Raw genomic sequence first — 14,103 nt, 5'->3', positions numbered from 1 at the left:
AACGAGAGAGCGCCAGATTGGACAAGCGATGCAGCCATCCATGGTTGAGTGCCCTCAAGCAAGTCCTGTGGGGCGAAGCTTCCATTAGGGTGAGGAGTCACTGCAACCACCCGGTCGGCCGGCAGCCACGCGTATCCAGCCACAGCGCAAGAGCGAATTCCGACGCCGCCAGAATGAGAAACCCTCGCAAAGTAGAAACGTTAAATTAGCTGCGCGGGCTTCCTTCAAATGCTCTGACTGCTTATACCACGAGCACTGGGGCGCCGTGGGCCGTGGTGTAGACCAGCGGTAGCGAACGTATATGGCCACAGAAAATGAATGAGCGCACTTCTTTCGTGAGTGACCCTGTTTATTTTCAGATTCCAATTCGTAATGCCCTTTTTTTTTTTTTTTCGTTATAGTTTTTACCCTTTCTTGAGGAGCAGCCCTCGCTCAACGTGCGCAGGATGCATTGTGAGTAACAGTGGCAGCCGCCAGCATGAGTTGTTGCGCTTCTTGAGCTTCAAGTACGCAAAAGCTGCGATTATCCTCCACAATTGTCCTTGGCCTCGCCGAAAAACTGACAATGCGGCGCCATCCATCACTTGACAACCGAGGCATTAGCATTTTCTTTCACACAAAACTTTTAGTCTTGAATATGAAGGATGAGGAAAATAACGATACCAACCCCTCTGGGTACACATGAGGCCGATGCAGTCGCAAAACGCTTCAGGCTTGCCTCGGCCAGGTGATAGTTGGCAGGTGTCATGACCGAGCACTGATGGTTCATCGCATTGTTTGAAGTCACGAGACCACATGACGTGGCTGAGGTGGTTGAAGCCACTGCCTCGGGCTGATGTTTGGGATGGATGCGAATAGGAGCCTCCAGGACCATTGGTTCCCGATTCCGACACTCCAACTACGGACCAAGAAATGCAAGCCATACACGTCTTGAGTGAAGCGAGCCGTCATATATATATATATATAGTGTCCCAGCTAAATGCCACCAAGGTTTCAAAAATATGATGAATCCTAGCCCAGACAAACCAACTAAGCGATGTTCAGTGTCTCTTATTGTAATCTGCAGTATTTTGTGTTCACCAAAATATTTATACAGTAAAAAAGTATTAGACAATATCTCGTGTCTGCATTATTCTCAGCAAGAATCGATACAGAATCCACCTAAAGTGACTTTTTTACCAGCAGAAAAAATTTCATGGTGCAATACAAAAACTTCCTCGTGACACTGGCGCCACTTCAAGCCTAAGGCGTGTTTAAGATAACGAAGTTAGGTGTACGAACATGTGGAATGATTTAAAATAACAGTCGGTCACATAACAGCATTTTTTAGGGTCTATAAATAGAGCTGAGTAAGTCGTAGCGTGGTGGAAACAACGTCGCTATAGCCGTTTTCGAGGCAATCTAAAGCTTTTGCGCTGACACAATTTCTCTCAAGGCCATCATTAAAAATTTGCTAATAATTAACTTTGGTGAACGAAAAATGCTGCAGATTAGCATTGGCGACCCGAAAAGCTCGCAATTGATTTCACCGGGTTGTGGCCTTCCGTGTTTTTTAAAACCTTAGGTACATTTAACTGGTGCACCCTGTATATGCGCTACCTTACAACTGCAGCTAGTTCGTATACTAGAGCTAGAGGCAAAATGAAAAATATCAGTAATTAATCGAGTAGAAGGTACATGTTCTTGAATGTGCTTACACAAGTGAAGCCGCAGGTTGACGCCTTTAAAGTTATACCCCTAAGTGTGGGGTAGAACTTTCCTGTTTCCTGGAATTTTTGTGATTCAGTTGCATGACCTTCAACCGGCGATATTAGCTGCAGCCATACGATTTCCTGGATATTTTGGAGGAACCTTAAGCGATTGCCTATTTGGATACGAAATAAACTGTGAGAGTCAATATTGTCGACCATAAACCCTGACTGCTCATTGGAGGGTAAAATTCTAAAGTTAAAGCTCAGCTACTGTGGTCATCTGATGAGAAGAGCGGAGTCGCTGGAGAATGAATAGATGTTGGGAAAGGTTGATGGTCACCGGAGAAGGGGTAGGGAGCGAACGCGGCGGTTAGATGGCATCCTCGAGGCGCTGCAGATGAAGTTATGTGATGTTAGAAAGATAGTGAGAGACCGGAAAGCGTGGTGTGATATGGTCCATAGGGTCACGAAGAGTCGGACGCGATTGAACAACTGAACTGAACTGAACTGAACAGAACTGCTATAAAGAAGAGGACGCCAGCTCTACATGACTGAACGCGCGGACACAATTGCGAACCGCTGGATGGGAGCTTGAAGTGCGAGATAAGAATCGGTGTCTGCACGGCGGGTGCCTCGCCTTTTCAGAAATACATTGGCGTTACACTAACAAACAAGCTCAGCAACTCAGAACATGCATATAGCATCTGTGCTTCCGTGCTTATAGATCTATGGTGACTCAAAACGAACTGACGGCTTAAACACTGATAACGATCAACATAGCATGGTACGCCTTCAATAGTGGCACGCCACCTGCAGAGATCGGATTCTACCTGATTCACGACCAAGGCTTTAAGCTTATATTTAACTCCAGACTTCTCTTCGAACATGCATAAGCCTGCTCTTTGTAAAACACCCTGCTTAAAATGGCACTTGTTGAAAAGTGGTTTGAACTTAATAGTTTCACGTGAGGGGAAATACTGAATTTTGAAGGCGGAAACGACTTTGAAAGGTGTTACATTGTTTTATGTACTGAGTTAACATTAGTGACGTCGACGCACGCAGTTTAGTTGCGAAATCGACCTCCGTTTGTTTAAATGCATGCATCTGAATGCTTCCACAAGGAGGATAGGTTATCGTTAATAACTAACCCAGGCTTCTTCAAGAGTACGCTATTAACGCGCGATGGTTAACTTTTGGGATCAAGTAGTTTTCATTCATCTTTCCTTGCCTGCTCGCACGAGCATACATTTTGGAAATCCCCTGGGAAAGAATTTGGAGTACAAGTTTTTCACGTACTGTTTACCATGGCAATAACAATCAATGTATGCGCACATTTTCTTTCGGTGAGCTTCTATAGTTTGCTAATTATTTCAAAACACACACCCAATTGGCGTCACTTGGAAAGTATTGACAACATCGAAGCAAAATTTCACTACGTATCGAAAGATGTGACCACTGGTTACAATACATTCCTAAAAAAACACATACCTTCGTACTCCTGACTTGCCTCACAGTATTAAAAAAACGAGACCCATTTGTTTTCTACTGACCGCGATACCAAATAGAGTCGCACCCTGGCGGAACAAGGGAAACACTGCTCAGTTCAGAGGTGCTCATGTCGCCTGCTAGCCAGCAGTATTAACGTCTGCGCGTACGGCGTATATGCCTGCTGCCGGTTTGTTTAATTTCCTTCTCTGCCTCTTACCAAACGAATGTCAACGCCTTATCATCTGACTTTAAAATGTGGGTAATAAATGCATGCCCATTTGACAATGTCATGTTGGATCCTGACATTATTCGTCTTTCTTTGGCGGTTGAGGCTCTTTGCCGCACGGCGTCTCAAACGCAGAGTTCATGTTATCAGGTGTCGGTTGAAGCAAAACGAACGGATGGCTCGCTTTCATTCAAATTGATGCAACCGCAAAAAAAAAAAAAAATCGTATATTCTTATTTTTGTTTGCAATCTTACAGCTACTGGAACATGAGCCCACGTAAAGTCTTCTGCCATGCAGAACCCATTTCGAATCGGCAATTCTGTGCACTCTGCATATGCGATCAAGTTATTTGATTACTTTTTTTCTCGCAATGTTAATCAGGTTTGGCCGATGCATATATGTTTTTGCTATGTTTTACTTATTTATTTTGTTTTTGCTTTTAAGCCCTCGCCGTGGTGTCTCAGTCGTCAGGAAGCTCAACTGCATGCTTAGTCCGAGTACGTGGGTGCGATCGCGGCCAAGACTGCGTTTCGATGCAGGCGAAGAGCAAGATTCCCCTCTGGTTCCTGATGTCATTGCGCGTAAGATAACCTCAGGTGTTCGAGACTGCCAAACCCTGCTTCTACGGCATTCTTCCTAACTGAAGATTCTTCAGGACGTTAGAGCCCAGAAACATTTTTTTTTTTTTGCTCTTGTACCTGACGGCACTTGCGCATCCGTAAATTGGCAGCGGGGAAATTTTGCTTCAGAGAAATGTGAAAATGTTTGAGGAAGCGCATCTAACCCGATCAGCCCTGAAATATTGAACCAGGTGTTCAATAGCAATGCTAGACAAATGTGAGCCCCAGTTAGCAGAGTAAAGTTGCTATTTGGCTATGAGCAACTGCTCTTTCCCACGGGAACACATAGTTTCTGCCCAATACAGTAAACTATAAACGAAATTTCAAACAGTCTAAATCATCGCGATTTGTTTCTTGCTTGGGGATGTCTGCTTTCGGGATAAATTACTAAATCTTGTTCCCGGACCCTTTTTTAAACACTTTTATATTAGGCAAAAGTTTTGCAAATAACATAAAAAGTTTTCTCTGCATGCGGCTGAATCAGTGCTCTATAATTACTATGCTAAATAGATCGTAGTTCGCTCTAAAGATCCTTGCATGATCATTAACTGTGGCTATGCACTGTTGTTTTCATTGTCTTGAAAACTATTAATTCATAGCTGTCATTTCAACGCAATGAATAATAACTGCAGAAGGTAGCACCTTGACGAGTATGAAACACCCTGGTCACAGCGCCAATGTACTGCCATTTCCGAAAATTATGGAATCACTAATTTACCGTGTATCAATCGCATCCCCCCTTCCCCCCCCATTCCACACATACCAAAACCACAAACAAATTCTCACATGCTTTCCTTGGTTTCGGGAATGTTTCATGGTATTCTTCGAACTTTTCTTTTAGAGACAATGACTAAGCGTTACATCATCAAATTTACTGACATTGGCTGAAAAAATAATTCGCCTACGGCTTGAGGAATTATCAGCACTCAGCAGCACAAATTACAAGAGACCCACCGTGGTTGGTCAGTGGTTAGAGCGTTCTACTGCTGTGCCAAAGGACACGAGATGAAATCCCGGCACTCGAAGGCCGCATTTTCGATGTAGGCGGGAAGTAGACGCTCGTTGGCTGTTTGATATCAGTGCACGTTAAAGTATCCCAGGTTGTCGAAACTTCCTAACCTCCCTCCTTCCCCTCCTTACGGCGTCCACTTATCGCCTGAGAATCTTCGAGACATTAAACCCTATAAACCGAAATAAACCAAACAAATAGCTAGAATAACAAAAACTCTTCTGGAACGCACAAAACACTATATCACATTTTGCTGGCCTGAGACAAAAGTATATTTGACTATAGAAGGTATAATTGACATTCAGCATTCAGAAAGAGTATGTGCTTATTTACATAAAAAAAAAGTCGCAGAAAAATGTTTGTAATACATATATAAGCCACATTGAACATACCGGATGTTTAAGCAAAAACATTCTAAACTTTCTCAACATACGGTTTTTGAAATATAAAAATATCTTGAGGACGTAGCATATGCAATTTACTGTAAACAATCTCTCAGTCACTAAGCAAATTAAGGTAAAGTTGATAATTAGCACATCCTTGACCTACCCAAGGGGTTAGTGCCAGTGGATAGTTCGAAGATATTGACCAGCCAAAATTATCTCTTTCTGGGGCGAAGAGAGATCCATTCTTTAAAGTTGTGTAGTGGAAACAATTCGCTTATTTTCCGGCCCTGAACCGCAACAGAGCGCGCTAGACGAAGCAGGAGGTTCGGAGGGAACTCGACGTCCGCTAATGAAAGAAAGCGCCTGTCATTGGCAACTACATGGGGGTTATTTCTGGCAGGGATGAGTAAAAGAAAAGTGCCTGGTACGGCACCGCACAACCACGGCCGCTCGATGGAAGCGCAGGTGCGGCCTGCTGCGTCGCGCCGCCGTCAATGGGCGAGCGCGTCCTTGGGGAGTTTACAGTTGCGCCCGCTGTTTCTGCTGAGGGCGCCACTGTTCAGGGACACGTCACCGTCGGGATTGCGGGCTCGGGGCGCGCGGTTTTGTTCGTCTCTGGACGCGTTCGCCTCAGGTCGGCGTAATCAACTCAAGTTTTATTGTGTGCGCGTGTGTGAGCTCGTTTAAGTCTAGACGAGACGCGTTTCCGTTGTGTGCTGGGCTCGCTTCGTGCTTTTTGCTGTGCGCACGTGCGGTGGTCCGTCTCAGGCGTGCGGCGCAATGCCGCGCGAAACTGCTGTGTGCCGCTCTGCGACACAAACGCGAGAAAAGACCCTACCGTGAGGTATCATGAGTTCCCATGTGACCTCCAGCGTAGGGAAGCGTGGCTCAAGAATATCTCCCGCCAAGGACAAGCGGGAAAAAGTAGCAAGTGGGCGCCTAGCAGCATGTCTCTGGTATGTTCCTTACATTTCATAGAGAATGACTACAAAAAGAATACCAAGGTGAGGCTCCTGCTTCCCACTGCAGTCCCGACTGTGTTTAGTAGATATTCCCAGTACATGCAAAAGGACAATGTCCAGTCTAGAAAACGCCGTCGAATAAGCTCTACTGACGGCATAGTAGTTGGGATAGACGATGATGAGCGTGGAGGCTCAGGAGAAAACCTTCACGATAGTGAAATTCATCTGCACTCTTCCAGCCACGCTGCAGAAGCCCTTTCTTCACAGGATGCCGTAGAGACATACGCGGAATGTAGTTTTCCGGTTGATCAAGCCTGCCAAACTACACTGGATATTTTGCATGTGTTGGAAGAGGCGAAGAAAACGGAAAACAGACTGAAAAAAAAGTTGCACGCCAAGGAAAAGAGCTCCAAAAATTACAAACGGATCGTGATGAATTTAAAGAACGTCTCCAAGTCTGCGAAGACAACAAAGATTTGCAGGCATTTGAAAAGGTATTGGAAGCAGCGGAAAAGGGTGACAAAGCGGCTCTTTTTATCAGCAACCAAGTGCAAAAATTCAGCAAGAAAAAACCAGCCTACAGTGAAGGCATCCTGCGGGAATGCATTTTGTGGAAGGCCTGCTCAAACAAAGGATATGAGCATGTTCGAAGCAGGGGCCTTTTAAAGCTTCCATGTCGTGCTACGCTTCAGAACTACGTAGGACAATCAGCCGGGGAAGTTGGTGTGGCTTCACTGATAAAGGAGCGGCTCCGGGGATGTGGAACACGCAGGATTAAGTGTGGAGCAGGAGGTGTACTGTTCTCTTATCATCGATTAGATGGCTATTGCCCAGACAGCTATATACGACCGTCAGGTGGATAAGATATTTGGTCTTGTTGATATGGGCCCCGAGGAAGAGTCAAGCACAGTGCCCAGAGTTGCCAACCGCTTGTGCTTCGTTTTGCGAGGACTATCAACAGCCTATGTTATACCTGTTGGTTATTTCTTCACGCGGTGCCTCAAGAACGACAAGATTTCTATAATGGCTATGGAAGTGATGAAAGCAGTCGAAGATGTGGGCTTTCGTGTAGTAAGGATCGTCACCGACAACCACCAGACAAATGTTGCTTTCTTCAAAGGTCTTTCAGAAAATGGCACGCTTATTCATGCAGTGCCTCACCCTCTGCGAAAAGACCACCCACTGTTCTTGTCATTCGACCCGAATCACCTCATAAAGAACCCTCGCACTAACTTTCTTGAGCGGGAGATGATGGACGGCGAAGCACTCATCCAAGGTGGTCTCTACTTGAAGAAGCTCTTCGAAATTCAGTAACAGCTACTGGTTAAGCCAGTCAGGTTCCTTACTCGTGAGACTTTTAAGGCTATGCCATAAACCTCTATCCAGGAAGGTTCTCCGTTTGTGAACGTCTTCTTCCTCTTTTTGTGTAACTGTGCAATAAATGTATCTAGTCTTGCTGAAGCAGTTTGTGGTTTCCTCGGCTCCAGTTGCGCTTAGAAAAATTCACAACTTCACTATACTAAATGTATTTGTTTTTCAAAATTACAACAGTTTACAACCTTGATGTTCCATGGAAATGTGCTGAATATTAGCGAAGCATTAAGCAATTTTTCTGATCGCGGGTAAGTTAGTTTCAAACTGGAAGACTTGATGCGCAATCTTGAGACTAGAAACTGTTGAACGCTAGCTGTAAGTTGCACAGTAGAGTACAGTCGTCCAGTCACAGTAGGATCACATTTTGTTATTGGATTGCGCTGGCAGCATAGAACATGTTGACATCAATCTTTTGTATACGCGTTTTATGCAAGAATGAGTAAACGGTGTGAAAATGACGCGCAAGGAATTCGCGACATTGTGATGTAAAGGATAATGCATTGTGCTACCTTGGTCGCTGAACAGCTTCCAATTGCTGACAGACGAGTGAAATTTTCATCTGACAACCAATTTGACCCGAATGCACATCACGGTAAAGCGCGAACTATCGAGCGGCTTTGAACTACCGTCACAATAAGTTTTTGGTGTACACGCCAGTATATACATCCTTGCGAAGAAAACGCGGTAGTGCTGACATGTTCACACTAGACATGACAGTATATAGGAATTCATGTTTCAAAATTGTGTGAAACGGAGTTCTTAAATCCTTAAAACAGTAAGCTCCGACCGTACCGACGCCTCGCTCAAAGCGCAGCCAGGCGCAGCTCTCCGCGCGCAGCTGTCCCCGAGCGGTGGCGCCGCGGCGGTGGCGACTGGAAGTAGGCGCCTCCCGCGGGTTTCGGGCGATGTAGCAGGCCGCACCTAGTGCGCGCTTCCATCGAGCGGCCGTGGCACAACAGAAAGATCGAATTTTGCGCTGTAGAAACGGCAGCATGTCGCCTGGGGACGTTGCATATCTGCCAAGCATCCTGCGCTCCAAATATTAAGTTTAGGTGAATTGCTGAGAAATACGCTAGTTTTCTGGTGCTGGTAATGTTTAGACGACCAAGTTTGTTTGTATTTTTTTTCTTTTCAAAACCTGATACTGCAATGTCGTCTTCTTGACGTTATGCTTTCCATAGGCAATAACACAACACCTGATTTAATTAGACAGAGAATTAAAACATTTATCTGATCAGATACATAATTAGAAAAATATCAACGATAGAGTATGTCCGCTGGCGTGATCAGCACAATAAGCGGCGAAAAGGTAGTTAGGAGCTGTACATTCGACATTTTCAACCATCGTAATATTTCTTTACTTACGAAACTTCGTGTTTTTGCTGTTCTTACCCAGAGAAAATGCGATCACTTCAGGTAGTAGGGAAAGAGCCAGTTGCAGACCATTAGTGTCAATCTTTTCTAGAGAACATAGTGGTATTGATTTCGAATTTCAGCTTTCCAACTTGTTGTTTATGGGATCATGGAGCTTTGATACTTTTAAAGGGACACTGACGACCAATTGAAGTGTGCCTGCATTGACGTGCTAGCACTTCGTAACTTCGCAAAAAGTTCTAGTACTGAAACAAGAGCCATTAAAAGCTAGAGGGTACAGGTGTCTACCTCATTGAGGAGCTTCACAAGTGAACTGCGCAAGTAGATATCGAATTTCGGCGGAGATATCAGCTTCTATATACTGCGTCTATAGACTCACTGTAAAGCAGCGCGCCTTTCTCGGTGTAGAGACGCCATTCGTGCCAATGCATATATACAATGAGGCAACGAAATTTTACTTGGAACAATAATAAGATAGAGACGTCCTAAGTTTTCGCTAGCACACTCAGCCCTTTCCACTTCAGCTATGACGTCTATTCCGGGAGATGCCACGCTCGCGATAAAGGCCTGTGCCGAGGACACTTTGCACCGGTGGCGCATTCAGTTTCAGAGCCTATACGTGAATCGAACTGCTCGGTTATGGCTATCCATCTTTTCAGATTTTCGCTCTCTTACCGAAAAAATCGTACACCAGGAAGTAACCCTAAGAATTATTGATAAGAGCCGGAGACATAGAAATCTTTTCATGCGTAGAGTTGTCCATAGATTGGTTTGCTCTAAGGAAATGACAACTCAGCCGCTTTTCGAGTTGGCCGCCTTTGGTTTTCCTTAGTGAGTTTTGACGCATTGTTTGGAGAATAAAAGAACCGTATACTTAAGAGAGTTGGAGTAATGTATTAATTGCGCAGCTATCCAAGATCAACAATATGGACCATGTACACCGTGAAATTCTGGTTAACTGGTTCTGAAAATCATCGTTTATGGTTATTCATTCGATAGGTACAAGAATCCAAATAATTTTGAAATGCCTCAAATGGATACCTGCCATCATTTCTAGAAGTAAGAGCTTGTAGGTTGTTATCCCATAATAATTTTACCTCCCCTTTCGTCCTGTTTGCGGACATTGAATGAAAGCAGTAAATCTACTTTGAATTTTACACCCCGATGAGCTGTCAAGGCGCATTTGTTGAAGGCAATGTGAAATAGGACGCTACAGCTGGTGATAGGCTTTCGGTTTGTGGCAGCATGCTCAGTTACATCGTTGTTTACCGCTTCTGTACTCGGTCGCCGCAGCAAGCTCTGGTCAAATCATTGGGCATAAGTGAACACCGCGTGACTGTGGCTTCAAAACGCCGTTAAGTCAAGTGTGTTGCAAGCATGCGGCACTGCATCTCAATCTATCCCTGCTATGGGTCTTTAACAATAAACCCGGCATGAGGAGACAACCTTTGCCACAAACGGATTTCAGTAAGGCATTGATACAACCTTCGTGAACATTCGAATTTCTTTCCATACGAAACTATGCTACCGTGCACGGCGAACATATGCATTGGGCACGGCGTCATATGTGCTATGTGGCTTATCGCCGCTTCTTTGATGCTTTCAAAGCCGCCATGTATAACGTTAGGGTGGAATTCTGGAACGCCAGGACATTTTCTAATGCAGCACATAGACATTTTGCATTCTTATGATGCGCTTGTACTGTTACGCGATGCGTGGTCTGAACTAACACGACTGCCGCGACTACGAATTCATCCCTCGGGCTAGCATTGGGTACCGCGATGCCTCTGACACGCCACTACTAAGATTATCTTCCTTAAAGGAAAAGTCACTCTCCTGACACATCCTGTATCAGAACCTAATTCGCCGCCCTTGTTTCATGTCGAGCGCATGGCGGCTTTAGGACTTTGTCTCTCCTATAATGCAGACTAAGTCTTTGTCTCGGTCAATCCTTCGAAGGCATATCAAGGACCAGAGCTGGAAACTGCGGCGAACTCAAAGACGATTTTAGATCACAGGTCCTTTAGAAGCCAGCGCCAGCAGATTGAATCCCCCTTCACCTCAGAACCCTTTAAAGCTCCTCCGCCCACCTCCACATCGAGAAGAGATTCCCCTCTGGGCACCGTTTCATGCTTGACCACCCTCGCGTCTCGGTGCTGCGCGCGGATGAGGAAGCCGAGGCCTCCAATGTTGACAAGTCCGGCCCACGATCGTTGGCGATACTTAACCCGCTTAGCGGGCACTCGGCTTGGTCACGCTAGGGAAAGCTGTAAGACAAAGCCCCGTCGGTTGCGTGACCGACTCTGAGTGCGTTGCAACCACTACAAAAACACGTGGCTACCAAACGCGCCTCAGTGTCCACACCGATGGCACCGGAGGCACGCCGGCGCTCGTAAGCGGACAGACATCAAGCACTTCCCTTTCTTCCATACGCCCATCACAGTGAGTCGAGCATTGGAATGACATGCACGCCCACTGGCGACGAAGAGAGCATGTTTTCTCGAAGCCAAGTCGCGCCAAATGTCGTCGACCTCACTCAGCCTCCAGACGACGGCGGTAAGCTGACGAAAACGGAACGAAGACCAGCCCCGAGGCGTCGGGTCACCAGACGACGGCGAGAAACCGCGAGTTTCCTTTTACCGCTCTGATCCTGTTCCTGACGTATGGCATGCAAACGCCCAGCTTTACCCTCTTTAATCACGTCTGTCGTGGAAACCGGCCCAGAGTGGTTTGCTTCAAGAAACCTCGAGTCGATTCATACGAAACTTTATCAGCCACAGGAATAATTGCCTAATAGCTACAGTTAATAAATCTTAACAGTAATTAAACCTCTTGATTTCGTCATATATTGTGATCGAGGCTGCCACGTCATAAAGGAAGGATCGCTTTTGCACACTAAAATTAAGAAACTCAAAGCAACTATGTCGAACATTCAAACAACAGAGTGCATCTGATCGCTGAATGTGTCACTAAATTTAATTGGACATCGAAGCTGCGAAACAAATGTAACTGGCGAGCTTTGGCTATCATTGTGAGTAATTGCGTCCTTCAGCCATTCCACTCGATAACTGCTGTTGACCACTATAGTTTAGTGATCTGGGCGGAACTATCAAGGCTACTCATCACCAGCAATGTTTATTTTCAGCGGCGTCGGGTGGCGCTGGCAGTAAACAACATCATTGCAGGGAATGGTCATATTTAGAATTTAGGGACTTATGATTGGGATAATTGTAGATATCTTGCCCCAGGGAACGTTGCGCACAGTTCCTAGACGCTTAAGTATGTTAGTTGCTCGACATGGCCACTCGCAGATAACCGAACCAAGCAATCAGCCTAAATGATGCGTATGTTCAAGAAGCAGCAATTTTATTCCCTTTTGCCTGCACACAGAATCGAATATTATCCTGAAACCCAGCCTAAAAAGGAGCCCAAATTAAAGGCGAAACGTTTCGAAACTGTGGCGTTCCCTTTACAGCAAGTTGATATTCCATAGCTACGTAACGATAGGACAAATTGCGCCCATTTCAGATAGAAGGGGAAGATTATTTCTAATTGACTATGGACCTATTTAGACAGGGCAAGAGCTTGTACGATCGACTGACGTGCTTGCCCCACTAAACATTCACTAAGCTGAAGCGCCGCGCGATGGACCACAGTTATACGAACCGTCGCACATCGATTCCAAGAAAGCAGTGCACGTCGATTATAATGAGAGAGTTAATACAATAAATGCTTTTTGTGCAAACGGGAGAAGCGGAAGTGGCGCGGAGGAACACGATTGTGATTCCAAAAATGAAACCCACTTCATTATACGCACGTATCTTTGCATCGCGCGAGGCTTGGAAGTGTTCGCAACGACGGCATGTAATGACTGCAAGATGGTCACATTCAGAATTAGACTACACAGTGAAGGCCACGGCTTTTACATGACGGGTAATCGATACACGATTCCGCCTGACGGATGACACGCCAGTATAGGCACCTGTTTATCCAGGGCAAAGAAAAGATTCGAGAGGGCACAATACAAAAAAGAGAGGCGGAAAGATTATGTGATATGGGCTCTTGAGAGCACCCGATAGGCGCTAGCACCTTAGAATGGCTGAGCAAAATCATATTGCGCCACAAATGGGACAATGCAGCACAAGCGAGAGCTCTACGCGGTAGGAAATAGAAGTTGCCCCCGTACACTGTAAACACAAATTACGCTATAATGGAACAAAAAGAGTAAAATGTCCTCTAGCGCCCTTAATTTCAGGGGCACGATATGCTGCACAAGCTCTGGGCAAATTTTCGGTATTATAATGCAGGATACCTAATTAATTTCGGCAAATACAACTAATTTCATTTTCAGTGTGTACAAACTTTCATAGTCACCAGTGGTTTAATCTTCTCTAAGTTGCTAACCACAGGAACATAATGCCACATTTAATGGCCTCTTTACCTCGATAACTCTATCCGTTTACTGTTTTCCGAGGTGGGAATATGACTTCATTACGAGCACTAAGTGCTCCATGTAAATTTAGCGTCTCTCATAGCCTGAGTCGCTTTGGGACGTTAAACACCGCAAACCAAACCAAACCATGTAATTTTAGTTACCAAAATCTAGCCCTGTGCTTGGGCAGAGTACCTTGCCTTTAAAAGGGAATGCGCTACAGGACTGTATATCCCCTTTTTATTAAATCCAGATTTAGTCTTATAGCATTCAGTAAATTAACACACTCTCTCTCTTTATATGTATATTTGCAATTCTGTCTTCAACCGGTTGACCTGCCGCCCATCGTCCATTAGCCCCACAACAGCGCGTGCGATTCCCTGACAAATATCCGCCGCTATTTTCTTGTGCTCTGGACTCAACGCCCTTAAATATCATCATCGCCGCATCAACCACATATACCCCACCACGCGAGCAACAGTCCCGTCAAGCGCCGTTGGGATGCGCCCGGCAGCGGCTAGCCGGCTAGGCAAGGGCGCG

Source organism: Amblyomma maculatum, chromosome 2 (genome assembly GCF_055883805.1).
Source record: "Amblyomma maculatum isolate TAMU_Amacu chromosome 2, ASM5588380v1, whole genome shotgun sequence".
Taxonomy (NCBI): domain Eukaryota; kingdom Metazoa; phylum Arthropoda; class Arachnida; order Ixodida; family Ixodidae; genus Amblyomma; species Amblyomma maculatum.
The sequence above is the reverse complement of the archived record's forward strand: the minus strand, read 5'-3'. Positions refer to the sequence as shown.